Source organism: Pogona vitticeps, chromosome 1 (genome assembly GCF_051106095.1).
Source record: "Pogona vitticeps strain Pit_001003342236 chromosome 1, PviZW2.1, whole genome shotgun sequence".
Lineage (NCBI taxonomy): Eukaryota > Metazoa > Chordata > Lepidosauria > Squamata > Agamidae > Pogona > Pogona vitticeps.
In genome coordinates this window covers 47,719,962-47,747,278 of record NC_135783.1, presented here as the reverse complement: position 1 = coordinate 47,747,278, position 27,317 = coordinate 47,719,962, and the positions used below count along the sequence as shown (strand labels likewise).

General features: G+C 40.9%; 2 long non-coding RNA genes across 6 annotated transcripts in view; one reads left to right on the top strand and one right to left on the bottom strand.

Moving 5' to 3' along the window:
- Positions 1-27,317, bottom strand: part of LOC140704785 (uncharacterized) — a 243,952-nt gene that overhangs the window by 15,394 nt on the left and 201,241 nt on the right. The gene's annotated exons all lie outside the window — the stretch shown is intronic.
- LOC144585845 (uncharacterized) lies at positions 3,066-27,208 on the top strand. Its single transcript, XR_013540429.1, has 2 exons — positions 3,066-12,301; positions 17,967-27,208. It is a non-coding gene; the product is annotated as an uncharacterized LOC144585845 (long non-coding RNA).

Genomic DNA, 27,317 nt, shown 5'->3' with positions numbered 1-27,317 from the left:
AGGAAAACTGGGCTTTCAGATGTTCACTGGAGGCTTTAATCAGAGCTGCTCATTGCATTGAGCAGCCAGGAGTGCATGTGGGGCCACATGGACATAATCAAGCAATTCCTGATACATATACAAACGTGCGTACAGGAGGAGGATTTAAAAGCAAATCCTCATAACCCAGACTGAAAAGCATAACAATCTTCAAGTTACAGTGGTAGATATTCATTGGAATAGACATTCAGAGCTGAAAGAAAACTGGTGATTATCTAGTCTTTATTTCTTTGCTGACACAGCGTTGTCTTTAACCTGAGGATGAAAATGTTACTTTTTGAGACAATAAAAAATAAGAATATGCTGGCAAGTCAAATCTGACTTATGACGACTACAGATGGGTGTGAACTTTAGTTCAGAGGTTCATAACGGTCCATAAACACAGCACCACCGGTGTCCCACATTCCCTTCCTCCACCTGCCTGGCCAATGACTCACTCACCAGTCAGTGCAAACTCCACTCCTCCTTTCCAGCTGTTCGACCAGTCCCTGGCAAAAGTGTGGGTTTGCTTGTCCTGCCTCCTTGTCTGAGTGAGTAAGGTGGTGGTGGTGGTTCCCTGTGTATGCCTTCCGTTCAGGTCAACATCCTCCCTAGGGTGCCCTTTCGCCTTGGAGAAACCTCAGAAATTCACGTTGGCAGCTTCAGTGACACTGTCCAACCATCTCATCCTCTGTTGTCCCCTTCTCCTATTGCCTTCACACATTCCCAACATCAGGGTCTTTTCCAGGGCCAAAGTATTGGAGCCTCAGCTTCAGGATCTGTCCTTCCAGTGAACACTCAGGGTTGATTTCCATCAAAATGGATAGGTTTGTTCTCTTTGCAGTCCAGGGGACACTCAAGAGTCTCCTCCAGCCCCACAATTCAAAAGCATCAATTTTTCAGTGGTCAGCCTTCTTTATGGTCCAGCTACCACTTCCATACATCATTAATGGAAAAACCATAGCTTTGACTATGCGGACCGTTGTCGGCAAGGTGATGTCTCTGCTTTTTAAGATGCTGTCTAGGTTTGTCATCACTTTCCTCCCAAGAAGCAGGAGTCTTTTAATTACATGGCTGCAATCACCATCTGCAGTGATCATGGAGCCCAAGAAGGTAAAATCTGTCACTGCCTCCATATCTTCCCCTTTTATTTGCCAGGAGGTGATGGGACCAGTGGTCATGATCTTAGTTTTTTTGATATTGAGCTTCAGAACATTTTTGGCACTCTCCTCTTTCACCCTCATTAAGAGGTTCTTTAATTCCTCCTCACTTTCTGCCATCAGAATGGTATCATCTGCATATCTGAGGTTGTTCATATTTCTTCCAGCAATCTTAATTCCGGCCTGGGATTTCTCCAGTCCAGTCTTTCACATGATGTATTCTGCATATAAGTTAAATAAGCAGGGAGACAATATCCAGCCTTGTCGTACTCATTCCCCAATTTTGAACCAATCACTTGTTCCATATCCATTTCTAACTATTGCTTCCTGTCCCAAATATAGATTTCTCAGGAGATAGATAAGGTGGTCAGGCACTCCCATTTCTTTAAGGACTTGCCATAGTTTGTTGTAGTCAACACAGTCAAAGGCTTTTGCATAGTCAATTAAGCAGAAGTGGATGTTTTTTCTGAAACTCTCTGTCTTTCTCCATAACCCAGCGCATGTTAGCAGTTTGGTCTCTAGTTCCTCTGCCCCTTCGTAATCCAGCTTGTACTTCTGGGAGTTTGCAGTCCACATACTACTGAAGCCTACTTTGTAGGATTTTGTGCATCACCTTGCCACTGTGTGAAATGAGTGCAATTATACGGTATTTGGAGCATTCTTTGGCACTGCCCTTCTTTGGGATTGGGATGTAGATTGATCTTTTCCAATCTTCTGACCACTGCTGAGTTTTCCAAACTTGCTGGCATATTGGGTATATCATCTCAACAATGTCATCTTTTAAATCGGTTAACTGGAATGCCATCACCTCCACTGGCCTTTTGTTAGCCATGCTTTCTAAGGCGCACTTCACTTCACTCTCCAGGATGTCTGGCTCAAAGTCAGCAACCACACTATCTGGGTTGTCCGGGACATCCAGATCTTTCTGGTATAATTCTTCTGTGTATTCTTGCCACCTCCTCTTGATGTCTTCTACTTTTTTTAAAGTCCCTTTTTTTTTGTCCTTTATCATGTCCATCTCTGCACAAAACGTGCTAAATGTGATCCAGTGTTATGCTGGCGTAAATGTATGCCAACTGGAGTTTGCCTAATATCTATTAAGGGTGTATTGTGATTTATCCTTCATTTATCCCACTTTTGACAATGTTTAGTTTAATGTTTTTTCCATCAACTACATGCAAATTGTGAACTGCTAGATCGCTGTCACCAGGATTGGGACTGCCAGTTTTGAGCTGGTGCCATTTTTCCATGGCCATTTGGATCTTTTTGTGTGAGCCCCTATATCATTCCAAACCAGTAGTAGTGGCCATATACCAGGGTGGCTTTGACAAAGTCAGGAGGTAAATAAGATGGTCATGTTACATACAGCACTGATGTTACCTGTCTGTCATGGGTTTGGAGGGAAAGTTCCATCCTATGGGGAGTGGAAGGCGGGACATCAGGAGGAGGGGCTGTACTGTATATATATGTGGAGCGTGTGTGAGGGAGGTAGGAGAGCTGAGGAGAAGAGCTGAGAGAAGAAGCTTGAGTGGGAGTCTGTGTGTCAGACAGGGTACTACTGTGTGTCAGTCAGTACCAACCTGATAGGTTCAGGTGTCTGTATGGTTAGCCAGAACTGATAGGTTCAGGGTCTGTGCTTTATTTAAGAGTGTTCTGAGTGAACCAAACTGGTGTATGCATGATTGAGACTAAGCCACGTTACTGTATCTTATTCACCTGATCATTTTATTTTCCCTGGGTGTTGTTTAAATAAACCTTATTCCTTTATTTGTTAAAAATCCATCCCTGGTCTGTGTGACTCCTTATAGGGAATGGTTGGTGGCAGCTTAGTTAACGTGTGGCATATCCCAGTAGGTCTGGGTTTGTCACAGTCAGGCACTACCATTTCTTTAAGGACTTGACATAAACTCAACAGGGATAACATGGCAGAGGACAGCTTTTGATATGATGGCCATGCAGAGTTGGGGATTGAGGCACTTCCTAAGAAGCGCTCAATTGCAAGTCCACAGCTCAAGTTGTTTCCTCTTTCTCTTTTGTGGTTTGACCTGATTAAATATCATTCTAGACCATTTCCTATCTTGAATCACTTGTTGCCCACTGCCCTTTGGCAGTTTACAGCCTCCTCTTCTATTGTCTGTACCATGAACATTTTTCAAAAGTTACTTTATCAGATGTAGCGCTATGTCAGATGAGCACTGTCAGATAACCTTGAACAGCTTTCCCTACTAGTTGCAATCTCTGTTAATGAAGAAAGGATGGGCAAGGAAGAGGAGGAGAAAGAAATGGCAGGGAGTAGACAGTACAAATGACAGAGGAGAGTGCAAATTGCAGCAGTTTGAGGTGTGCGTAGTCTCTTGCCTTGGAACTACTTGAGTTAAGTGAATGTATCCACATGAACAGAAGCTTCAATTTAAATGCTATTTGAACAGCACTGTCACTCCAATAGATCCAACCTGTGACAGCTTCCCTCTCTAGTTGTACCTTTAGTTACTGTTACAGTAACAATGTTAAAAATAATCACTTACTTTCTCACTCCACAATATTAAAAATATGTTTAATAATTACATTATTATTAATGCTATAATCTGCTGGCCATAGTAAATAACACCCTCTTCTCCTGTCCATGTAATTGTCACCTTAATAACTAGAACAGAGCACAAGACACTAGCACAGTGTCTTGAAGCAAATGATAGTCTTCCTTTCCCACCACTCAGGGTTCGATCACACCTACTAAAAGGACCCCAGTTATACTGATTTGCCCATTTTTACATCATTTAATAATTTTCTGTTGAATTCATTTGCTCCAGCAAGCGGTTTATTTCCCCCTCACCAGGAGGGTTGTTTTAAATTTTGCCAATGATAAATTGCATCATTCCTTATAGTTTCAATATGTGTGAATGTTGCTGTTTATTTATTTCCTTTGTAAAGGGGTCAGATTTCTGGGTGTTGTGGCCAATTTTTTTAAAAGGGATATTGGTAAGCTGGTTGTTTTTCCTAGTAGCAGCTGCTACAAGTGAAAACAACATGGAGACAGCTCAAAGTAGACAGCTTCCCCCACCGCCTTTGCAGGTGAAAGAGGGGGCGAGAGATATCCTGCTTTGAATCGTAAAGAAAGGGGTGTAGTGTTAACATCTACTCTCTTTCTCTTTTTAAAACCCTGCTCTTCACAATACACTTCCTCCTCGCAGCACTGAGTAAAAGGGAAAAAAAGCCAAGAACTGAAAGAGAGAGAAACGCAAGGAAATAGAGGGAAAGGAAATAAGTGAGTAAAGGAGGGAAGGGAAAAGGGGAGAAGAAGAGAAGGCACGTCCTGCTCTGTTGCTCTCTCAACATACCTCTTTTGTTATTTTTTTAAAGGACGAAGGGTGCTGTTTGCCCCAAGAAACAATAATGAAAGTGAATTGATACATAACTAAAGAGAAGTGTAGGCTGCTATAATGGTTCAAACAGAAAGAAATGAATCGATGCAGTAAAATAACAATGTGAATGCCCTTGCCGATATATATAACACGTGACCACTGGGAAAAATGCATCAATACAACAGAGGAATGAAACAAATTGGTATAACTGGGGTTATTTTCTTATACCTGATTGAGCTCCTAGTGAGGGCAGGGTCCCCCCCCCCAACCATAACTGTAAAACTCACTAAGAAGTTACAGCTACCCCATGAAAGGAGTGAAGCCATCCCTTATTAAATTACAGTCATAAAGTAGATCATGTGACAAAGTTGAATCTCTCTTTATTGGAAAACAAAATTGATTAGAACTAGTTATTTGTAATTAGTTACTTCTTAGCTCTATTCTGAATTAATGTAAAGACTATGGCAGTTTTTGCCTCCATAGCATGTTAGTTCAACCTTGTATTCCGTTTGCAGTTCCAGAACAGAGAGATTATCCTTCCTGATCATAGGTTCCCAAGCCAGTGTGTCACTTCTGAAAATATATTTTCTTTATTCATTGTATACTAACTTTCCTTCAAGTATAAACAATCACATAAGTATAAACAATCACAATTCCAATATGTATCTGGAAGATTAAAGATCTCCCATATTTGAGAAACTGAAAACATGCAAGACAAATGTGATTTATGGCTAAGAGTATGGTTCTGGAATTTCAAGATGGATCAAAAGCTACCGAGGAATCGGTTGTCAATTCCCTCTCTCTAGATTTCTGGGAGGGAAAACCAGTGCCTGGGTTGAATTTTGTTTGTGTCATTCTACAGTATGTGTCTATGATTAATCACTTCTTCTCTTCTTTTTGTTTTCTTCTCTAACTTCCAGATGTTGTTGCATACAGTGAACCCTCTACTTATGGAATTAATCCGTATTGGAATGGTGGCTGCAGGTCAAAAAGTCTGTAGGTCAAGTCTCCATTGACCTACAATGCATTGAAAACCGATTAATCCATAACTGGCCATTTTTTGTTCCATTCGTTTTTTGTTTTTGTTTTTTCTGGTCTGTAGGTCGATTCTCCGGCTGCAAGTCGAACCTAAATTTTGCGGCCAGCGAAATCTGTAACTCGAAAAGTGTGTAAGTCGAGCCGTCTGTAAGTCGAGGGTCCACTGTATATGCTTTCATGCAAGGTGTGGAATTCATAATCTTTACAACTGTTATAATTTTCCTTTAACTCTATTTTTCTCTGTTTTAGCATTGTAATTGCCTTGTAGGTTTAACCTGCATAATGTGCAATGTCTTTTGCTGGTCATGGACCATAAAAAACTAAACTAAACTAATCTTCAAAACTGCTTAAAACACTGTTACTCTTGCCTTGTATATCACACTTCCACATTATTTAATATATGGGGTGTATTGTTGCATAACTACAATATATCTATCTTTTGCTCAACACTGCAGCATAAAAAAAAGAGATCAGAGGCAACTATGGTCATTCTTTTCCTTGCTGGCATCCCAGAAGTGGAATTCCATAGATGATGAGCTTGGTGGAAGGAAAGAGGCTGCTAGGACTCAGTGACGGCTGACTGGGGAGCTAGATTAGGCCTTCACAGAAGTAGACTACACCTTGTGTGTCGGTGAACTTTCATCCATGCAGGTTCTAAGTACAATTAAGTAATATGTAAAATTAACAATTTTATCGTGGCTGGGAAAAACTGTGCACTATTACACTTGGTTCTCTTCTGAGAGAAAAGTTGGCTTCCTCCACATTATACAGTCACACCATCATCCACTTAGGTACTCCCAATCTTTGAGCAAGCAGCTTCATTGCATGACTTTTAGAAGTGTTACTTCCTGGTTTATTCAGACCTTAAACACAACCTTATTTAGAGCATCCCAGTGCTGCCATTAATTAATACAGTGGTGTGGGATGGGATGGGATGGGATGGGAAGGGAAACACAAGAGAGCTGTACCTTCTTCATCCCCTTTGACTATCTTCCTCTATTATAAAATAGAGGCCAAACAGCCTGAAAAATCCACAACAACCATTGGATCCCAGCCATGTATGGCTTTGAGGACACAACCAACCAAAAGAAGAAACACATTAAGAAGTGATTCCTGGGAATAGCCTTATAGATCCTGGGTAGGGAACTTGCAGCCCTCTAAATATTGTTGGATTGCTACTCCCAGCAGCCATTGCCAGCATAGCAATGAGGCATGCTGGGAGGTGTAGTCAAATAAGACCTAGAAGATCACAAGCTCTCCATCCTTACCATAAATGTTCTGCTAATGGCAGTAGGTTTAAGTAGCAGCTTATGGAGTAATGAATGTCTGTCCACCCTTGTCATTAGCCATAGGAGCTGGTCCCATGAAAGATCTGGTTTCTTAGATGGTACAGTAGAGGCAAATCTCACAAACCAGCTCAACAGCAGTTGTCTCTGTAAAACCCAGAAAGGAATGTTTGTCGTGTCTTCTCATACTTCACACATGTTCAGATTTGTTTGCTTAGCTCCCAGGATAGTCCTGCCTGCTGTGTCTGTTTAGCTATGATTTGGTCGACTTTGTAGATGGAATTATGTGGCCTGCAAAAACTAACTGAATGATATCTGGAGACTAGATTTTTTTGTTTGTTTTTATTTCTGTTAAGTGTCTTGGCATTTATATCCAAAAATGTCAACTGCACAGCAGATGCACAGACATGGCAGCCATCACTTACTTTTGCTCCCACTTGTAGAACTTCACTCTCTTTTTAGCATCTAAGGCCCCTTTCACATTTCTCCAGCCCTTCCCATTCCTTTATCTGCCTTCTCTTTAAAATTAGCAGCACTATGTTTAGCTACCTCCCACCCACATGGTCACTCCCGTGGGATCTGACCCAGGGCCATGCCAGCTACAGTTTTCCATCCCTTAGTGCAGAGAGGTGTGTTTTCTGACACCAGAGCCTAGAAAAACTGAACTAAACCCGAAGGCAGGAGCCTGTGAGATGTTCTTAATATAGTTGCAGTGACTGGCTCCCATCTGGTGTTACTGCAGCCCTGCTGTCATATGAGCGAACAACATTACCATTCCTCTGAAGCAGCCTGGCTGAAGGTGAGGGTGAGGTCATGGCAACTCCCTGAAGCTAGCAGAGAGGCCAGCAAGTGAGTGCCTGGTTTAGGCATGGGAAATCATAGGGGGCACAGAAGGCAGGCCTCTGGATTTAGGCTTTCCTCTTTGCCTGCTAAAGAGCCAAGGATATCCCTAGAGGTCATGTAAGGCCATTGTACTTTTCAAGACCCTGTGGAAGGGGTAATTTAAAACCTTTTTAAGTAGGTGACCCATTTTCCTTACCGTATACCAAGAGAGAACAAAAAGTCAACACTGATGGAACTCAGCACTTCTACACTTTCTGGTGTCAACAAAAACAAGAATATATATCTTGGTGCAGGAAAAACCTGGAATAGAAAATGTCATGTTCTGGGCGAGCCCAATACATTTTGCTGCCTGAAGCAGTTGGCAGGATGGCCACAAATTGGACTGGTTCTTGAATTTTACTTCAATGTTTTCAATCAACCAGGGTATTCCATTCAGCTGCGTAGAGCTGAGAAATGTAGTTATTTTTAACTAGTTACTTTTTGGACATTAAAAAGCATAAGTAATAGCTGGAAAGATTCCTTTACAGGTGCAACATAATGAGCAACATCTATTTCCTTTCATCTTCAATGATCATTTTCAGACATTTTAGAGGTCAGATTTCTGTTGGTTATTTATACTGGTGAAACTGCAGTTGTATAGGTCACAGTAGTAAATTGCCACTAGTCAATGGTGGAAGGCTATTGTGGAAGGGGGCATTTGTGAAAATCTACTCCATAGTGCTTTCCTGGTTGGATTTTCACACATGCTCCCTTGGATCTGGTTGGATCTGGACCCAACTATTTGGTTTCATATTCCTATGTCAGAAATCACCTTGTGATGACTGTCCCTAAGGTTAAAGTTAAGGTTCCCCTTGGCAATTTGTCCAGTCGTGTTCGACTCTAGGGGGCGGTGCTCATCCCCGTTTCCAAGCCATAGAGCCAGCATTTGTCCAAAGACAATCTTCCGTGGTCACATGGCCAGTGCGACCTAGACACGGAACGCTGTTACCTTCCCACTGGTCCCTATTTATCTACTCACATTTGCATGCTTTCGAACTGCTAGGCTGGCGGGAGCTGGGACAAGTGACGGGCGCTCACTCCATCATGTGGATTCGAACTTACAGCTGAAGATCTATAGACTTTACAGCACAGAGGCTTCTGCGGTTTAACCCGCAGCCTATCCTTAAATATCTAAAACAAGTCAGTAATAAGCAAGACATTAAATCTATAATAAATTATTAATATGAATGATTGTTCAGAATATTGTGATATTCTAATATATTATGAGTAATGAATATGAATATATTATTATGGAATCAATCAATCAATAAATCATGAAAATCATTGTTGAATAAATACCCACAAGTAATAAAAGACATCAAAGAGGTTAGTTGTTGGTATTATTCTCTCTATATACAAAGAATGAGAGAAGAGGTCCTTGCCCTAAGGGGTTTATCCTTTAGGAACAGACATGAGTGAAACAAGAGAGGGAGTGGAGGGCAATCAGGAATGGAATATTTGGGGTGGGTTTTTGTTTGGTTTGTTATATGCTGTGAAGTTTAGCTACAAGAGAATGAGAGGACTTGGGAAGTAATACAGGGTTTCACAGGAAAAAAGGACAACCAAAGTTAGGAGCAAAAATTTCTACAACCCAATTTTTTTTTGTTCTGAGTGTATTCCCCTCCCCCCATCCCTTTTGCACTGTAGATCAAGGCCAACACGTTTTGTCTCTAAGGGCTATATTGTATTCTATTTGAAATGATAAAGATTTAATCTATTGAACTGTTACCTGACAAATGTTACTGTTTCATAATTTAATTGTTGCAGACCTAATTAGCATTGAGTGTTTAAGCACCCATGATATGGGTGTTTTTTTAAAAAAAAAGTCATAGCCACATGGATATCTAATGTCTTCTCAAAACAGATATTTGGATAGACACTTGCTTGTTCATCCGGATTGATATTTTAGAAGCTTCTTCCAATCAAGGCATTAATATCTACACTGGAAAAAGTAACAAGAGAAGCAACCCTCAGAAACATCCAGGGAAGAGATTCCACAGCTTCCAAGGGAATTATGCCGAAACCCTTGGACTGTGAAGGGAGCCAAGCAGAGGCCAGGCCGAATCCTGTACTACTCTTCTCAGTGCCTGAATAGTCATATCCTTGGCACAGCTGTTTTCTGTCCTTCTTATGACTGCCTTTTAAAAATATGAAAGCTGCTATCATGAAAAAAGAAAGGGAGTAAGGGGTTAGCACATGAGAAATAGAGGTTATTCCACTGGGCCCCCTCTGTGCTATCATTCACTGTAAGCCACAGAGAGAGCCATAACGGGGGTGGGGGTGGGTGGGCTCCTCACTGCCATTCCAAGATAAATCAGCCCTCCTATTCCACAGGAGGCACTCAGCCAAACAGAAACTCTCCATCATGCAGACTCGTTGGGTGGGAGCTCACGTAGCCAACATGGCTGTTTTAGAGCTTGGGCAAAATTACTTTGTCTAGAGCTCTGGAATTGCTGGAACTGCAGAACAAGCTGCCTCTGGACCATAATATGCTTTCAGTACCAAAACCAGGCACAAGTTATTCTTTGTTTTTATTGTTTGTACTAAATAATACAACATCTCTTATCATTTTCTCCTCCCTGCTCTGCTCTCCCTCTCCTCAAGTTTTTTGAACTCAACAAATCTTCTGTTAACCATTGATCAACGATAAACGTTTGGAGGCTGGAAATCACTCAAAGTCAGGAGATTTTGGGCAGAGTGGTCCAAAATGTTCTGGCAACTAGTCTCAGCACTCCTAAGGGAAAACTGTCACACGCATGCCTTTGTGAAGTTTATCTTTCCCCTTACTCAAGGAGAATCACCCTTTAAAGTGATGTCATGCCATTCATGGTTCTCTGGTGAATCGACCATGTTACTGAGCAGACGAGTGGATTGTGTGATGTGATGGGTCCACCATGTGTGACATCTTTATGCCAGTGAGTTAAATCCACCTGCTGTCACTTCCCTGATGAAAGTCCTCCATGAGTGGGACAGGAAAAAGGGTGATTCCCATTCCTTCCTGCAGCCCCTCCTAGTGTCTGCTCAGGGGGATCTTTCTGCAGTATATTTAAAGGGTAGAGAGACTGCCAAGGGGCGGGGAAGTGGGAGGAGGACAGGAAGGGAACGTTCCATTCCACAAGTGGAATCTCTTCACACAGCACTGGATGGAGCCCTGTGCATTTCCCAGGAACATTGAGCAGCTCTTGAAACTGTCCTCAAAAAATACTTGGAAGAAACAGATTTTCCAGGACATGACAAAACAACGTGCAGGATTTACATTTTATTGTAAGCTGTCCTGAGTTTGATTTTAAAAAGTAACTCTCCCATCTCTAGTATAGATCTACTCTTAGTGATACTGAAAAGGTGATCTTAAAATAAAGCATTAGGGATGGAGGACAGAGCAAAGGATTTCCTCTAGATCTATGAGGAAACAGATCATTACCTACACCAGCCTAGATCTGGTATAAGTCATTTTCTCTCTTGTTGTTACTGTTACCTCTGCTGCAACTGCTACTGCTACTGCAACCGTTGTACTTGATTTATATCCTACTCCTTGTCAAGAGAGGTAAATAAACAGAGAGGGGAAAACCCATTGGAAAACTCTCTGGTAAAAACCTCCCCTTCACTAGTAGTGCTTCAGCAGAGGCAGCTCATCCACCACTTTGCTGCATTCTCTCTCCTCACTTACTTTCTCTGCCAAACTACTATGGCTGTTCACAGAAGAAAAGCTCAGGAAGGTTAATTGAACCTGCACAATTAATAGCTTATCTCGTTTGACGCGGTACCTCTGAAGTTGCCATTGGTATCTCTAGAGTAACAGAAAAGGGCTGAAATGAAATATCACCTTCCCTGTTTTGTATTTCACATTTTCTTCAACAGACCCCATGTTTATCCATTAGCATAATTATTGGGATAACAAACACCCTAGCTTTGTATTGCACACCCAAGAGAGAAACAAATTTGAAATTACATAAAAAATGAAACAAGACTTGGGTGTTTCTCTGCCTCTTTTAACAAAATACAGTACAGACACACAGCAGAGGAAAGAATGTAACCCAGGAAATTCAAGCCAGCAGTAATGGGGAAGAAGCAATTTCCATCCTGCTGCTGTAGACCCAAGATGTGTTACATAGTCACCCTCCGTGCAGGCTGCAGAAACAAGGACTCGTCCACCAAGAACTAGTTTTATTTATTGGACAGATTAGCAGGCATTAATTGGTCGCCTTTCTGGTTTCTGCTGGGAAAGGTACAGTAATCACTGGGGCATTTTTCACATTGCTGGCATAGTTTTCCATCCCTCCTGCTGAGAAGCAGGGACCCTTGCATACTTCAGAAGGGCTTAAAGGCTTGCCCTGTGCCACCACAGTAGCAGTGCTGGGCTCAGGCTGGGGTGTGGGGAATTTGCGTTAGAAGGATTAAATACCAGGGCTATTGTGGAATTTTAAACTGTGGTTTCTTCAGCTGACCACAGGCCCAGAACTCGTGTGTGGCATCACTGAACCTCCAAAAAAACTTGCAGGCGTCTGATCTTTTCTTTCGTAAGAAAGAACTGAGAACTGAGGAGAGAGTCCTTCTGAAGGTGGGTGGTGACTTTCTTGGTTCTCCTCACAGCATTTTGTGTGGAGGTACTTCTATAGCCATGCATTCCTTCCTCATGTTCTCCTTGTGTCCTGCTTTTGCTTGCTTGCTTGCTTGAAATTATTTAATTATTCAAGCCAAGGCCTTGCCAAGGCAATTTGCACAATAAGAAACTGAACCTATGGCTGAAATCCAGTAGCATAACTTTGCAGCGCGTAAGGCTCATGATGTCATCAGATGAGGCTTTTGAAGGGAATGAAAAGTTTCCCATTCCCCTACTGAGAGTTTTAAGGCTCCCCTAGGACACCTTTCATCCTGGGGAAACTGATGGGGGCTGCAGGAAGAGGGTAAGTCTTTATTTTCTGAAAATCACCACCACAGGATTAATATTATCAGCCTTATGTGCCATAACTTTATGGTACCAGATTCCAGCCATTAAAATAGAAAATATTATTTTTTAATAGCTGCAGTGAAATTAGAATTATAAAAGGCAGCCTCCATTCAATTAAAAGCAGCCTGGAAAAGCCATCAAGGAGGGAATCCTGCAAATTTCCCATTCAAAAAGGATGGAAATGACCCCAGAAACAGCCCTATTTTTTCCTTCTATGCCAGCCTAAAAGGTCTTAAGCACATAAGGAGGGACACAAGCTTGATCTCTGTAACTGACCTCAGGGTTAACCAGACATCAAGAGGAATACAGAGTACTCATTAGTTAATATAGTGTATATACTCATTAATTAGTATATTTGCTCTCCTGTAAGATAATTTATTTAGGATAGAGCTGAGCAATCAGAGTTGCAAATTAAGGCCTTATTTACCTTTCAATTACAATTGACTGAACAAAGCACAAGATATAAAAGGGAAGAAATATTCCATGACAGATAATTTTTATCATATTGAGAAGCACATTTCCAATAATGAATAAATGCATTATCTAGTTTGAATTTTAGACCCTGGGCAGGTTTTTATTTGTACAACTTGTCTGTGAAACAACCTTCAATCTAAATGTAGATTTAAAATAGATTTCTAAAATAGATTCTAAAATAGATTTAGAATCAGTGATTGTAAGGATATTGTACTCAATTCTGTAATCCCATAGGTCAGCTAAAGAGAAGGTCCAGTGATCACGACTTCTATGCAGAAAATAGATGTTAGTCAAGTGAAATCCTAAAAAGTCACCATTTTTCTTTCTGGTTGTGTACCATCTCACCTTGATCTTGTTCCCTTAGGTATAAGGTAAAAAAATCTAGCCTATTAAGAATGTGTCATGGGCCATGAGCATCACAGGGAGAGAGAAAAGGCCCATTTTCTGCCAAATGAGGCTATAATCCTTTCCCTTTCACACAGCTATAATTTAATAACAACTTGTATTTCATTCCACTCTTGTCATACGATACACCTTACTCTGAAGAAGGCATTTGACTTGGCTTGGCTTGGTGGAAATTACGAGCTGCTTCAGGCTTGAAGAGGCTGAGCCTTGTCACACAGAGTGTCACAAGCTGACTGCTTAGACTGCGGCTGAGGATGCCAGTGGGCACAGATGGGGAAGCGACTTTTCGACCATTTGATAACCACAACTAGAACCATCCTACTGCTGTTCTTTTAGTCTCTCTGCATGGCTGGCAACAAACACCCAAGGAATGGGAGGGATAATAAGTATCCTGCATGAATAAACCAATTTACAACCAAGTAAGGGAATTGTACTCTCTGCTAAATACAAATGGTTTCATCTTTACCACTTAGCAGGAGAATTTTAGACACACAGATACTCTTTGAGATGAAACATTCTGCTTTTTCCGACTGCAAATCTTAAAATCTCTTAAAATCCCTGGCCCAAAAAGAATGGTTGCCATCTCAGGATTCCTCCTCAAGGCCAAAGATCTTCAGTGGTGTTGGGGAAGCTTTGGCCTTCATTTCTTCATTTCTTTATTTCTTTAATATTAATATTAATATTAATATTAATATTACTACTACTACTACTACTACTACTACTACTACTACTACTACTACTACTACTACTACTACTACTACTAATAATAATAATAATAATAATAATAATAATAATAATAATAATAATAATAATAATAATAATAATAATAATAATAATAATACAAAAGATCCTCCATCTCTAGCCTACAATGCAGGGCAGGGGTGCAGTTGAAAGTACCACAAGACAACCTTTGTTTTAATTCATGAACATTTGTAGGAAAAGAAATATCTGAAATCTTGATGATTAATATAAGAGAACGTGTAACGTTCAATCCCTTCCTAAGCAGGGAATAAAAACCCTTGCCATGATTTTGGAGGACACATAATCCAAACACAGAAGCCATTTTAATCTCTGAGGCACTTCTGCTAGGCAGAGGAACCTTTCTGCCTTGGAACCAGGTGAACTCAGATCTCCAGCAGCATGTTGCTTCCCTTGTCAGGCACGCTGCTTCCCTTGTCCACAGGGTTTGAGCAAAGGCTGTTGTCCCTCCTCAGTTCACCTCCTGATGAGCAACACTCTGTGTCCTGTTCCACTGCTGAACCACTGCTGGAATTTCCCCCAAGCCACCTGCTAAAGGGCACTTTCCTAGGGGGTCCTGCTTTGAGGATGTATAACTCAAAATATCCAAAATCCAAACTTGGAGAGGGAAGGTTCCCTGTGATTTTGGCATCTCTAGGGGGTGGGCGCATTCTAGAGCTTCCAAACCAAACCAATTCATAGTTCATTTTTTTCCAAAGGTTTGTGAAGTTCATGGTTCGTGTCTTGTGGACTTCTATGAACCACAATGAACTGCCCATCTCCAATCACACTGGAAAGGACTGCTCTGCAGGAAGCAATTTCCTTTAAAGTGATCCTTCTGTCTTTTTGGGAAATTGTACCAGACCTGCCCCCCAAAAGTAGTAGCTCTAAGACTGGACCAAAAAGGTCCAGCTTTAGCATGGACTGGGGTCAGACTGGAGTGCAATTCTCCATATATTGTGTGGCCACTAGGAAATAGATCGCCCTGAGCCACTGCACAAGTGGTCCAAAATGCAAAGTATTTCTCCATGTAATCTCACCTATGCTAAATTTATACTGAGAACCTGTTTCGAGAGACAAGTTCTCATATGTTGTCAAAAGCATGTTGATTTGATCTAGGACTCACTTGTTTGTCTTTCTGGCAGTTCAAGATATGTGCAAAGCTGTCCTCCAGCACCACATTTCAAACAAATCATTTTTCTGTCAGCTTTCACACCCATACACAGTGATAAGAAATACAAGAGTGTGGATGACCTTTGTCTTGGTCTCCAATGACACATCCTTACCGGTTGCTGACTAAGGTGTATTGCACTGTAGGCCTTGTTCTAAAAAGGTCATTCTAAAAGAGTCTCAAATGGAGCTGAAAAGCCTCTGAATAGTATCTCCTGCTGTGTATCTGAGAAGCTTCCTAGTGAGTCAGACGAAGGAAAACAGATCAGTTTCTTCTTCTGTCCTTTTGCCTTCTGGGCCTGTGCTTATACAGGCAGCTTCCATAAAGGAAGGGTAATGGTGGATACAATGGATAGGTCCAAACTAAGAGTCTGACATTAAGTCCACACATTTAAAAAGGAGCAACTGCAGCTTATATATTAACCCATTGTTCAGCCAACAAGAACACTCCTTATCATCAGGATTGCCATCTGAAAGATAAGACACACCAAGACATTTGGTGAGGAAGAAAGATGAAAAGAAGCAAATCCAAGCACGAGTTGTTAAAATTAAATACTAACTTATACTATGAACAGGTGGAATGCAAAGAACTTTTCAAAGGGCTTTTAAAATTTGACATTTTAATCATAGAAACTTAGGAACAAATAGTTAAAGAAAAACTGATTTCTGAATGCTGACATGTTAAGAGTGTTGGAAAGGGAACTGGGCAGAAACAGCAGTGCAGATATGGAATGAATCCAGTGAAGTCAGAGACCATGCTGAGGAAAACAATAATCATGGCACTCCTTCTAGCCCACCGTTGTCAGAATATATTCATCCTATAACAATATATAGAGTCAAGTCTAAGCTGGCAGGAGTCTGAAAATCTATTTACAGAACTCCAGACTTTTTACTTTTTGTTATTATATGTCAGAAGTGGGCAGGATGTAGGCCGTGGGCCCCAGGCTGCCCACCATGAAGAGAGAAATATTTGAGGTCCGTCACCTCCACCATCACTTCATTTGCTCTTCAAGTGAAGGGAAACAAGTCAAATGACAGGGAGCTATGGGTGTTCTCAATCTGAAAAACCAAGGACCCCGCTCATATAGAGACCCCCCACAAGAAAGGGAGGTTGTCCCTCTTCAGAACCTTCTCTGCCCATGGGTAGCTGGGTGAAAAAGTGCAGGGCTAGAATGATTCAACATGGGAGCTTTCTTACATCAATTGCACTGCTTGAATAGCACTATAGGTAAATGTGGAAATGTTAGACCAGAGCTACCAGAATAATGGGCAGCCAACCATCTTTGTGGTTGCAAGTTCCTGTCTTCAAAAACTCATTTTTCAATTGTCCATAACATTTGACATTTAACCATAGAAACAAGTAGAACTTTGGTTAAAGAAAAAATAATTTCTGACCATTTGAATGTTAAGAGAACAATTATATAATTAATTCATTATATTAACCTTCATATACAATTAATTCATTATATTAACCTTTATCAACAATATATTAACACTAAATTTTAACATTGTTAGCACTGTACTGAAATATCTTTTTAAAATTGTTATTGGAAATGTTAATGAATTCGAGGTAATTAATTAAATTTTAGCAAATTTAATAAGCTGTAAACCTACAGTCTCATAAGGAGTACTGGTTGATTGGTTAGAGAGACGGCCATTAGATCCTTGAGTTAAAATAAGATAGCCATTTAAAAAACACCTAAGGACACATTTTAGGTTTCTCAATTCAGACTTATGAACATTTTGTGATCTGGAAGACCATCTTATGCAACCAAAACCCAGCTTGATCCTCATGACAGCAAATCATGCAATAGGTCAGTAATCTTCAACCTCTTCTTATGCAGGACCTACCTTTAACCTCAGAATGACAGATAGGACTTGGGAACATTTCACAGTAAATTAAAAATGGGATTTTCGGATTCCACCACACTACAATTACCAGAATTCAGCAAAAATTCTTACACCTAGAATTCTGGTGGCTTTAGCCAGAAAATCCAAGTTCTCAGAGGGGTTTCAGGATACACAACTGTCTCTTGGCAAAGTTCTCCTTTCAGCTATGACCGTTAAGAATGGAGAAGTAGGACATGAGTGGAGCTTTCTAAGCTCCATGGGAACTGCAAGTCATTAGGGGACTGGTAGTTTCTCATTATTAGGCTCTATAAAGGGTCCCTCTCAAAAAACTCTCAGTCCCCTAATGCTCTGAGATCTTGAATTTTTGGCTAAAGTTACCAGAATACCAGTTCCTCTGAATTCTGATAGGTGTTGTGAAAATAAAAATCCCATATCCAATATTCATGCCATCCCCTCAAACTTTTATGTTCATTCAGATACATAGAAGAGTTTGTCTCCTGTATATTCCTGTGAGGAATAATTTTCTTGTGGGTGCATTGTATTTCATGCATTCTCTTCCTCCTTTGTGTCTTATCCCTCTCCTCTCTCTCTCTCTCCTCCCTCCCTTTTGTTCCTCCCTGCATCACCATCTCTGCAGCCACAATCCTGACAAATTCCTCCTTGCTCTGGCCCACAAGGGAGTTCTCTGAACTCAGTCCTTCCTTACATGGTCCTTGTCTCCAATGAGGCTCAGTGCTGGAGAGCACACTGAAAGGTAACACCAGGAGTCAGCTGAATGCTTTTCATCATCTCATTTCCATGGTATTGGTTTTTTAACCTTTAAGGCAAGCTACATCCCCATAGATGGCAGCTCACTGGGCATTGCACACTGAACAATTAAGGTATACGTTTGTGAACATGCAGACATATGTATGTTTATGCGCCTGTGTATATGCATGGCCAGAGCAGTAGAAGGAAAGCCAGTAATTGTATGGAATTTCGATAATGTCATAAAACATCCCCAAGAGAAAAGTATTCTGTTGGCCAAGCTAAATCACAGTAAGTTGGGTGTGTGTGGTTTAGAGCTTTGTTATTTATGTTTGTTTGTTTTATCAAACTGAAAATCTGAATTTCTCAGTCCTTGTCCTCATTCCATTTGTATTTATTGAGTATCAGTATTACTATTATGCAGCCACTTGCGACGTCTGTCCTAGAGGGCTGCTGGGAAGCTGACTGAATTTACAAAGGTCACTCTATTCTTAACTTTTGAAGCCAAAGGAGTCATAGCAAACAGGTTAGGAGAGAAGGAAGGACAGGGGAGAGAGATTGTCTACGGCTTTGCAGTTGGAATCTGCCAAAGTTTATTTGAAGCAGGCCAAGAAGATCACCAACCCACAGAGTTTTCAGAGTTATAGGTCTGGTGCTTCGATTGCTGAATAGGCAGAATCAGGAGATGCTAAGGTAAGCTAAGAAGAGAAAAAAAGAGTGAAGACTTGGCCTGTGAAGTTAACAGTAATTCAATATGCTACTGACATTTCTAGTCTGGCAGGGAAAGCGCCTTTATTTAAAATATAACACTTCCCACTTTTGTACACTCTCTGACACACAAAAGCAGTCCTGGTTTGGGCCAACTAAAAACTCAGAGCATTTACCACATGCTCTCCATATGAGGAGTGTCATCTTATGTGACTTTCCCTGATCATCCCCAATGATGCTCTGTTGCTATTCCTTTATGTTTTAGAATAGATGGTATCAGTTTAAAAAAAAAAACCCCTCAGCAGTTGGTCTAGATCTGTTCACGTATTCTAAGGCTGTTGCACAGTGGGGGACAGAAGGTACAGACTCGCAGTAGAAACATGCAGAAATGGCCTTCCAGACTTTGTCCTAGAAAAGGAAGAGCCTTCTCTCCTCTGAAAGGGGCACATCAAAAATGGGGCAGATATTTTTAAAAATGATATTTTTTTTCCTATTTCCAATGTCATCACTTAAAACACGATCCAGATGTAATCTTTAGTCTTGATTTCCCTTAGAAGCTTGTGCCTGGAAACATTCCGGCTTTGTTTCCTAGAACTTGAAATCTTGTGCCAAAGAGCTTTGAAAGTTACTTTTAAGAAGTTATTAGCTATAGTTTAAAAACACTCCCAAATAATTTGCCACCCATATAGTTTATACTTTTAAAGAAGTAACTCTTCTCTTCCTTTTTTTCAAATGTGACTAAAATAGAATGGTCAGAGACCACAGACCCCTAATGTATAAAAATAAATAGAATGTTACTTTTATAGTTGAAAATTATACCTTGATAAGTTACAATTACAATGTAACTAAATACCGAACTATATTAAAGTCTATATAATAATCCCGTTAGTATTCCAGAGATAGGATTTAGGCAAACTTTCATGTCCAAGAAGCCATGATTGTCTAGCTCTTAAAGTTTAATCAGAGAACAAAACAAGCTAATTTGTAAAGGGTATAGACAGATCACTCTAGTTTCTGCCCCTTTCAATTACTGATGCCCTGTCATAGCGCTACAGCAATAAATCAACTGAGCATGGACATTCCCTTATATCTGAAACAGTGCTGCATCAGTTAGGAGAATATTTTTAAAAAAAAATGTGAGAAGAGGAAAAATAGAGGTGAGGGTTTCTCTGCTGTCTTTTCTGCTGTCACAACCCACTGCATGCATAACAGGGTTGCCGTTTCAGCACTGGATGTGTGTGTACTTCAATAGGCAACTTGGACCCATAAAACTATGGAGAGCTTCAATTATTTCCTCTTTAATTACTCTGTTTTCCCAATTTTAAATTTCCCAATTTTAATTGCCCTGTTTGCTCCAAAAACACATTAGGGCTTATTTTCAGGGGATGTTTTATTTTTTTCATGTACAATATTCAAATACAGTCATGTCATTTTCTTCTGGTTGCTGCATAATGGTGGAGGGCAGGCTTTCACTTAACTGGGGCTTATTTTTGGGATAGGGCTTATATTACAAGCATCCTGAAAAATCATACTAGGGCTTATTTTCAGGTTAGGTAATATTTTCAGGGAAACAGGGTAGATACATAAAATGGCTTTTAACCTGGCTTGCTATAAGTTTTAAAAGAAACCTTTAGTCTATTTCACTGTGCTTTGCTCTGGGGTCCTGGTAAGGAGGAAAAAACACAATTAGCTGATATTTCTCTCTCTCTCTCTCAAGTTCTCTCTCTCTCTCTCTCTCACACACACACACACACACACACACACACACAGAGAGAGAGAGAGAGAGAGAGAGAGAGAGAGAGAGAGAGAGAGAGAGAGAGAGAGAGAGCAGTAAGGGATGAGATTGTCCCACTCTGTTGATAATTCAAGCATTGAAAACCTGCCCCCTGAAATGCTACTTAGCCCAGTGGTGGTAATTCAGGTACCCAAATCTTGGAAAAACTATAAAGAATATAGTTTCCAGAACCCTTAAGACAACATTGCTACAATTCCTGGACCTGTAAATCAAAGAAGTAAATTTTCTAGGGAGGTCTGGACATTCCGCATTTTAGGATACTTTCCATAGTGCCATCTTCTAATATTATGCCGTGCTGTCAATAATGTGTGGCGTGCAATATGGAATAATGGCACATGAAATTCTCTGATTCTATTTTGGACTCTAATCTGTTAAATAGGACAGCCAAATAGCATTGCTTACACTTGAGGGGCAGGAAAGTTTTAGGGGTAGGATCAGACTTCCTCCCTTTTTTAATTCACTGACCAATCAGTCGAGATGGCGAGTGCAGGATCTGTTGTACTTGTAACACCTGTGGCATGTTTGTTTTATTGCCAATGAGGTGTTTGGGTAGAAATGCTCTAAGTATTAGTTGGTGGTCCTCTTTGAAGACAAGGTCCAGCAGCTGGAGGCCTGTATTCTAATCGCCGCACTATGAGGGAGCAGGCCGGGTAGGTGGGGCTAGTCAGCCTGGGAAGGCAGCCCATCTAGGAAAACTCCAATTTCAAACCTCCACTTCCTTGTGGCTATATCCTCTGATGGAAAAGGCTTCAGGAATTAACCTTGAGGCAAAATCCGGAGCCGGAGTCCCAGAGACAGTTCGTGTTGTTCTGGCAACTCCTGCGACGTCACTGGAACCACTTGTATTGGCTCTTGCCTTTCCATTGGACTATTTCAGTGATGTGGAGAGGGGGGATTTGCTGCTTGGGTAACAGCCTATCCATATTATTTTACCCAGGCTTCATGCTCTGGAGAGAACACTCCAGTTTCGCATACACGTCGAAACAACACGGTAAGTAGCAGTTACCGGTTATAAGTCTTTGCTTGATTGGCATAGAGCATGATGGCAGGGGCTACTTCCGACAGTGGGAAAGGTCATTGCACCTCACTAAGTAGCTACTGCCCACCTTAAGCTGTGCAGTCTCCAGCGAATAAAATGCTACTTTGCCATGGGGTGCAAAGTAGGGGTGAAAGCCGACAAGCAGATCGATAACCCTGCACCATGCAACAATCGTAAGAAAACTTCTGCCCTAAAGTTGGGCACCTGGAATGTTCGGACAATGACCCCTGGCTTTGCTGATGACCTGCAGGAAATCGATGACATGCACAAGACAGCTGTCATCGACATAAAACTGAGTAGACTACAGATGGACATTGTTGTCCTGCAAGAGATGAGATTGCCAGACAATGGGATGTATCAAAGAAAAAAACTTCTCATTCTTCTGGCAGGGAAAACCATTGAATGAGACCAGGGAACATGGCGTTAACTTTGCGGTCAGAAATACTCTGCTGAGATCCATTGTTCCATCTACTGTGGGGAGTGAAAGAATTCTGTCTCTGCAGCTCCGCTCATCAGCAGGACCGGTCACCCTCATTAGTGCATATGCAACAACACCGTAGTCCACAACAGAAGTCAAAGACAAATTCTATGATAATGTGGGAGCTACTATAAAAAAAATCCCCAAGAGAGAACCACTGTTCATTCTCGGAGACTTTAATGCTAGAGTTGGTGCTGATCATAATTCTTGGCCCACTTGTCTAGGCCATTTTGGCATTGGGAAGATGAACGAAATGGCCAACGCTTGCTGGAGTTTTGCTGTTATTATGGTCTTTGTGTCAGCAACACATTCTTTAATATGGAGCTTCAACACAGAGTTTCCTGGAGACATCCAAGATCAAAGCATTGGCATCAGCTCAATTTGATCCTCACTAGATGTTCTAGCCTTCCTGGTATTACAATCAAACACAGTTACCAGATACTGATTGCAATACTGATCACTCCCTGGTGTGTAGCAGAGTAAAACTGCAAACAAAGAGATTGTATCACACGAAAAAGGAAGAAAGACCACGTATTGACATCAGCAAGACTCACGGTCCAAGAAAAGGAATTTGCCCAAGTGCTTGAGGAAAGACTTCCAGGCTCAGCTGATGCAAATGCACCTGAACGATGGGAACACTTCAAGAACACTGTGTATAACACCGCCTTTTCCACATTTGGCAAGAAGACCAAAAAGGCAGCAGACTGGTTCGAAGCCCATTTGGAGGAGTTGATGCCAGCCATCAAGGATAAGAGAAGAGCTCTAGCAGCATACAAATCCTGTCCTAGTGAGTACAACTTGCAGGCTCTTTGACTTGCTCATAGCAAAGTCCAGCAGGCTGCCAGGAGATGTTCCAACAATTATTGACTTCAGCTGTGCTCTCAGATACAGATAGCAGCAGACACAGGTAACATCAAGGGAATGTATGACTGTATCAAGCAGGCTTTAGGTCCATTACAGAAGAAATCTGCTCCCTTGAAGTCTGCTACAGGCGTTATAATCCAGGACCGAGCGCAGCAGATGGACCGCCGGGTGCAGCACTACTCTGAGCTACATTCCAGAGAGAATGTAGTAACCGAAGAGGCACTAAATAACATAGAGTGCCTGCCTGTCTTGGAAGAGCTGGACAGCGAACCAACTATAGCAGAAATAAAAGCGGCCTTGGATTCCCTCGCCTCCGGCAAGGCTCCTGGGAAGGATAACATCCCTGCGGAAGTGCTGTAAAGAGATCACCACCACCGAGCTCTATGAAATCTTCTGTCTTTGCTGGAGGGAAGGTAGAGTACCATAGGACATGAAGGATGCAAACATCATCACATTGCATAAGAACAAAGGAGACAGGTGCAACTGCAATAACTACCATGGCATCTCTCTTTTCAGTGTTGTTGGGAAGGTACTTGGCCGTGTTGTGCTGAAGAGACTCCAGGTGGTGGTTGTGGGTTTTTCGGGCTCTTTGGCCGTGTTCTGAAGGTTGTTCTTCCTGATGTTTCGCCAGTCTCTGTGGCTGGCATCTTCAGAGGACAGCACTCTGAATTTGCTGGTCACAGAGATTGGCAAAACATCAGGAAGAACAACCTTCAGAACACGGCCAAAGAGCCCGAAAAACCCGCAATAACCATTAGATCCTGGCCGTGAAAGCCTTCACGAATAGACTCGAGGTGCTTGCAGACTTAGTCTATCCAGATCCACCACCAACATGGTATTCTCCCTCAGACAGTTGCAGGAGAAATGTAGGGAGCAAAGACAGTCACTCTTTGTGGCCTTCATATGTCTCACAAAGGCCTTTGATTTGGTTAGCAGGGATGGCCTTTTTAAAATACTTCCCAGGATTGGATGTCCATCTCGACTCCTTAACATCATCAGGTCCTTTCATGAGGGAATGAAGGGCACTGTAGTTTTTGATGGCTCAACATCAGATCCCTTTCATATCCAAAGCAGAGTGTGTCCTCTATACAAAGCACATTACCATAGTATCTCGAGACTGCAGGATGCCTAAATCATGCAACTACGTGGGGCATATTTCTAAAGAAAGTTTCAGCACATACAAAAAGGTGCATAAACTGGATAAGTGTACAAGTGCATAAACAAAGAAAACTTGGTAGGTGTGTTTTTTTAAAATGGAAAAGTGGATTTAGGAGATTGTGATTTCAAAATGAATAGAGGTGTGAGGGAAAGTGGTGTTTAATCTTTTATGTTACAGACATTTTCTCTCTCAGAATCTCACATACCTTCTCTCTAAAATGCAGTTTTGAATTGTGGGGGGGACCTGGGCATGCTATTTTTTCCAGTAAAAAGAATGAGTGGTGCTGTGAAAAAATGGTTTGCAGGTCCAGATAGGCGGGATATAAATCAAATAAATAAATAAATAAATAAATAAATAAATAAATAAATAAATAAATAAATAAATAAATAAATAAACCTTCCATATTTAATTCTGAAAGAGGGAGAGAATTCCTTCAGATATGAGGAGAAATGTGACCTTAAGTGGTGTTCTCTCCAGATTTCATGCAGGATGTGATAAAGTTTGAAAAACAGCCGTCTAAATGGCTGGCAGCTATCCTAAGACCCTTTCCCTAGTGCACCAAAGGTGAGTTTCCAGATGGCAGTGAGTACATTGTGTGTATGGTGAGGAGAACAAACACAGCCCACACAGGTGTCACAGGTGTCATTGCCTTCAAGTAGAATATATAAACTTCTGACAACTCATTGTCTTCCCTGGAGAGAGAAAAAAAACAGTTTGTGTGGGTAGTTCTATTTAAACATGTAAATAAAACCACCTTCTCAGAACTCTTGCCTCTCTGTCCTCCTTTAAGCCCTCTAGTTTTGTTTCCATGTCTTTCAGTGCCTTCTCCGGTAAACAGACCAGACAAAGCCCTTTGCTCATAAATATAAACAGACTTTTTATGAGAGATAGAAAGGAGGTTGGCTGTCTTTCAGCCCACTAGAATTCCTGTGAAGTCTTGTGCTCCAGCAACTTTTCAAACCAAAAAGTGAAGAGTGGCATCTATTCAAAACTCAGAGAAGTTACTTTTTGTCTACAACTTCCAGAAACCCTTTATCAACATGGCTGGTCCTTTATTCCCAAACTACAGTTCATGGAGGCTTGGATTTCTAGACTTCAGTCTTGCTGTCTGAGAGACATGGAAAAGTATTCCTTCCAGGCTTATGTCAAAGGAATTGGATTGTAATCCATGAAATGTCACACTGAAATAAAGCCGTTAGTCTTTAATTTTCCACAACTCTTCAGTTTGTAATTGAAGCTTTATTTTAAAAATTCATATATCAATTCATAGCATCCATTTGTCTCATTTAATATGAACATTAATGGCAGAATGTTCAAATGTGTCATTTACTTCTAAAGTTCACCAGAGCTGTAATTATGCTGAGGTGACTGGTGCTTTGACCAAGGATGGCAAAATGTACACGACACAAACAAAAGTCACTGTTAGAAGGTTCACCTGACCTGAGCAGATATATTGCCTCCAGCTGTTTGTCCTCAGGCAGAAAGAAACAAAACAAGCATGCTTATCGTCAAACCAATATGGCTGTCTTGCACCTAAACCCAGATGTGCTTCGTCTTCTTCTCCATCCTCTCCTATGTATGCCTATCCCATGTGATCCATGCTTAACCAAGGGGTTAGCAGAGATCCAGGCACCAGTGTTGCTACTTATGGCTCCGCAGTGTTACTACCAGAAATGTGCAGCATCAAGTCTTTGTTACAGTAGTATTAAACTGAGGGCTGCCAGTGTTGGAATGCTCTACTGACACTGGACTAGCTTTGGATTCAAAGTGGTTCCTGTGATTTAAAATAAAGAAAATTTGTATCATACACCCTATCTGGGCCTTCATAGTAGAGATTTAAAAAATACCTTAACTCTCACTATGATGGACAATTTCATTGTTATTAAACAAAACACCCTTTTGGAAAACCCAGCCAAATTATACCCTTCACTCCTTCGGGAGGAAGAAGCAGAAGAGGCAAGAAATAAGGAGTTTATTAAGCTTCAGTCCAGTTCTCATGCAATGGAAGGAATGACCCATTTATTAAATTTGTCTTTATTGTAAAAGACAAAGACCTACATACATCTAAAGTTTTAAATGGGAACATGTAATGATTTTCATCGTATAATTGCTATGACTTTAGCATGAGGCTACTGCTTATGTCAGATGAATGTTTGTTATTAAAATATAAACTAAAAATTACAGGTCTTCCAACTTTCTCTTTATTAATTCCATGGAAGGCAGGGGGCATTTCTACACTGTACACAATCCAAAAGGTTAGGTCCTGCCTTTTTTAATTACATAGCAACACATACTTGACTCAATAAGAAAAACATTTATCTTTGTGCAGAGAGCTATCAATAGACTTACATACTTCTGAGAATGTAGTAATTGACTTTACACAATGTTAAACCTGAAGCTATAAATAAACCTGATGATGTGAGAAACTGATAACTGCATTTTATCCATTGCTTTGTGACATTAGATCGGAAAGGACAGTTTATTATGGAGAAATTATTCAAATTACACTATAGTAAAGTTAAATTTCCAATGTACTAAGAACAAAGTTGCTGGGTAGTTCTTAGCTCCTAGGATAGTTCATGATACATGGCACTAAACCTCACCCATCAGGAGGATAAATTATTAATCACTTATTTTTCCTGAAAAAGTCTATGGTAGAGCTTGAAAAAGTTAAATTTTTAGACAACAACTTCCAGAATCCCCCAGCCTGCATAACCAGTATTATGGTCCGAGGCTGTACTGTAGTGTAGTTGAGTAAAGTAATTTTCCAAGCCCTATGATAAATTCAAGACAGTAAGATGACCAGTAGGATTGTTTAGGTCAACAGTTTCCATTTCCCTGAGATTTCTAGACCAAAACATGGGACCAAGACATAGGCCTTTGCGATGTCATAAGATGCTAATCATTGTGTAATAACAGCAAAATAATAACATTTGTGCCAGAACTTCAAAACACTTTATGATACAGTTCTGAGACCCTCCCAGCAACAGTGGCCATAGGCACTTTTGTGCTGAGACCTATTAGTAGATGGGAGTGTGAAGAAGATGGGCATCCAAGCATTAAAGATATTATATGTAATTTAAAAAAAACTCTTTCCTCCCAAAGCATTGCTCACCCTGAGATTTTTCCTCTGCCTAGAGACCACAGAAACATAACAATTCCAGGAGACTTCAGCCTGCACCCTAAGACCTGGCTTCC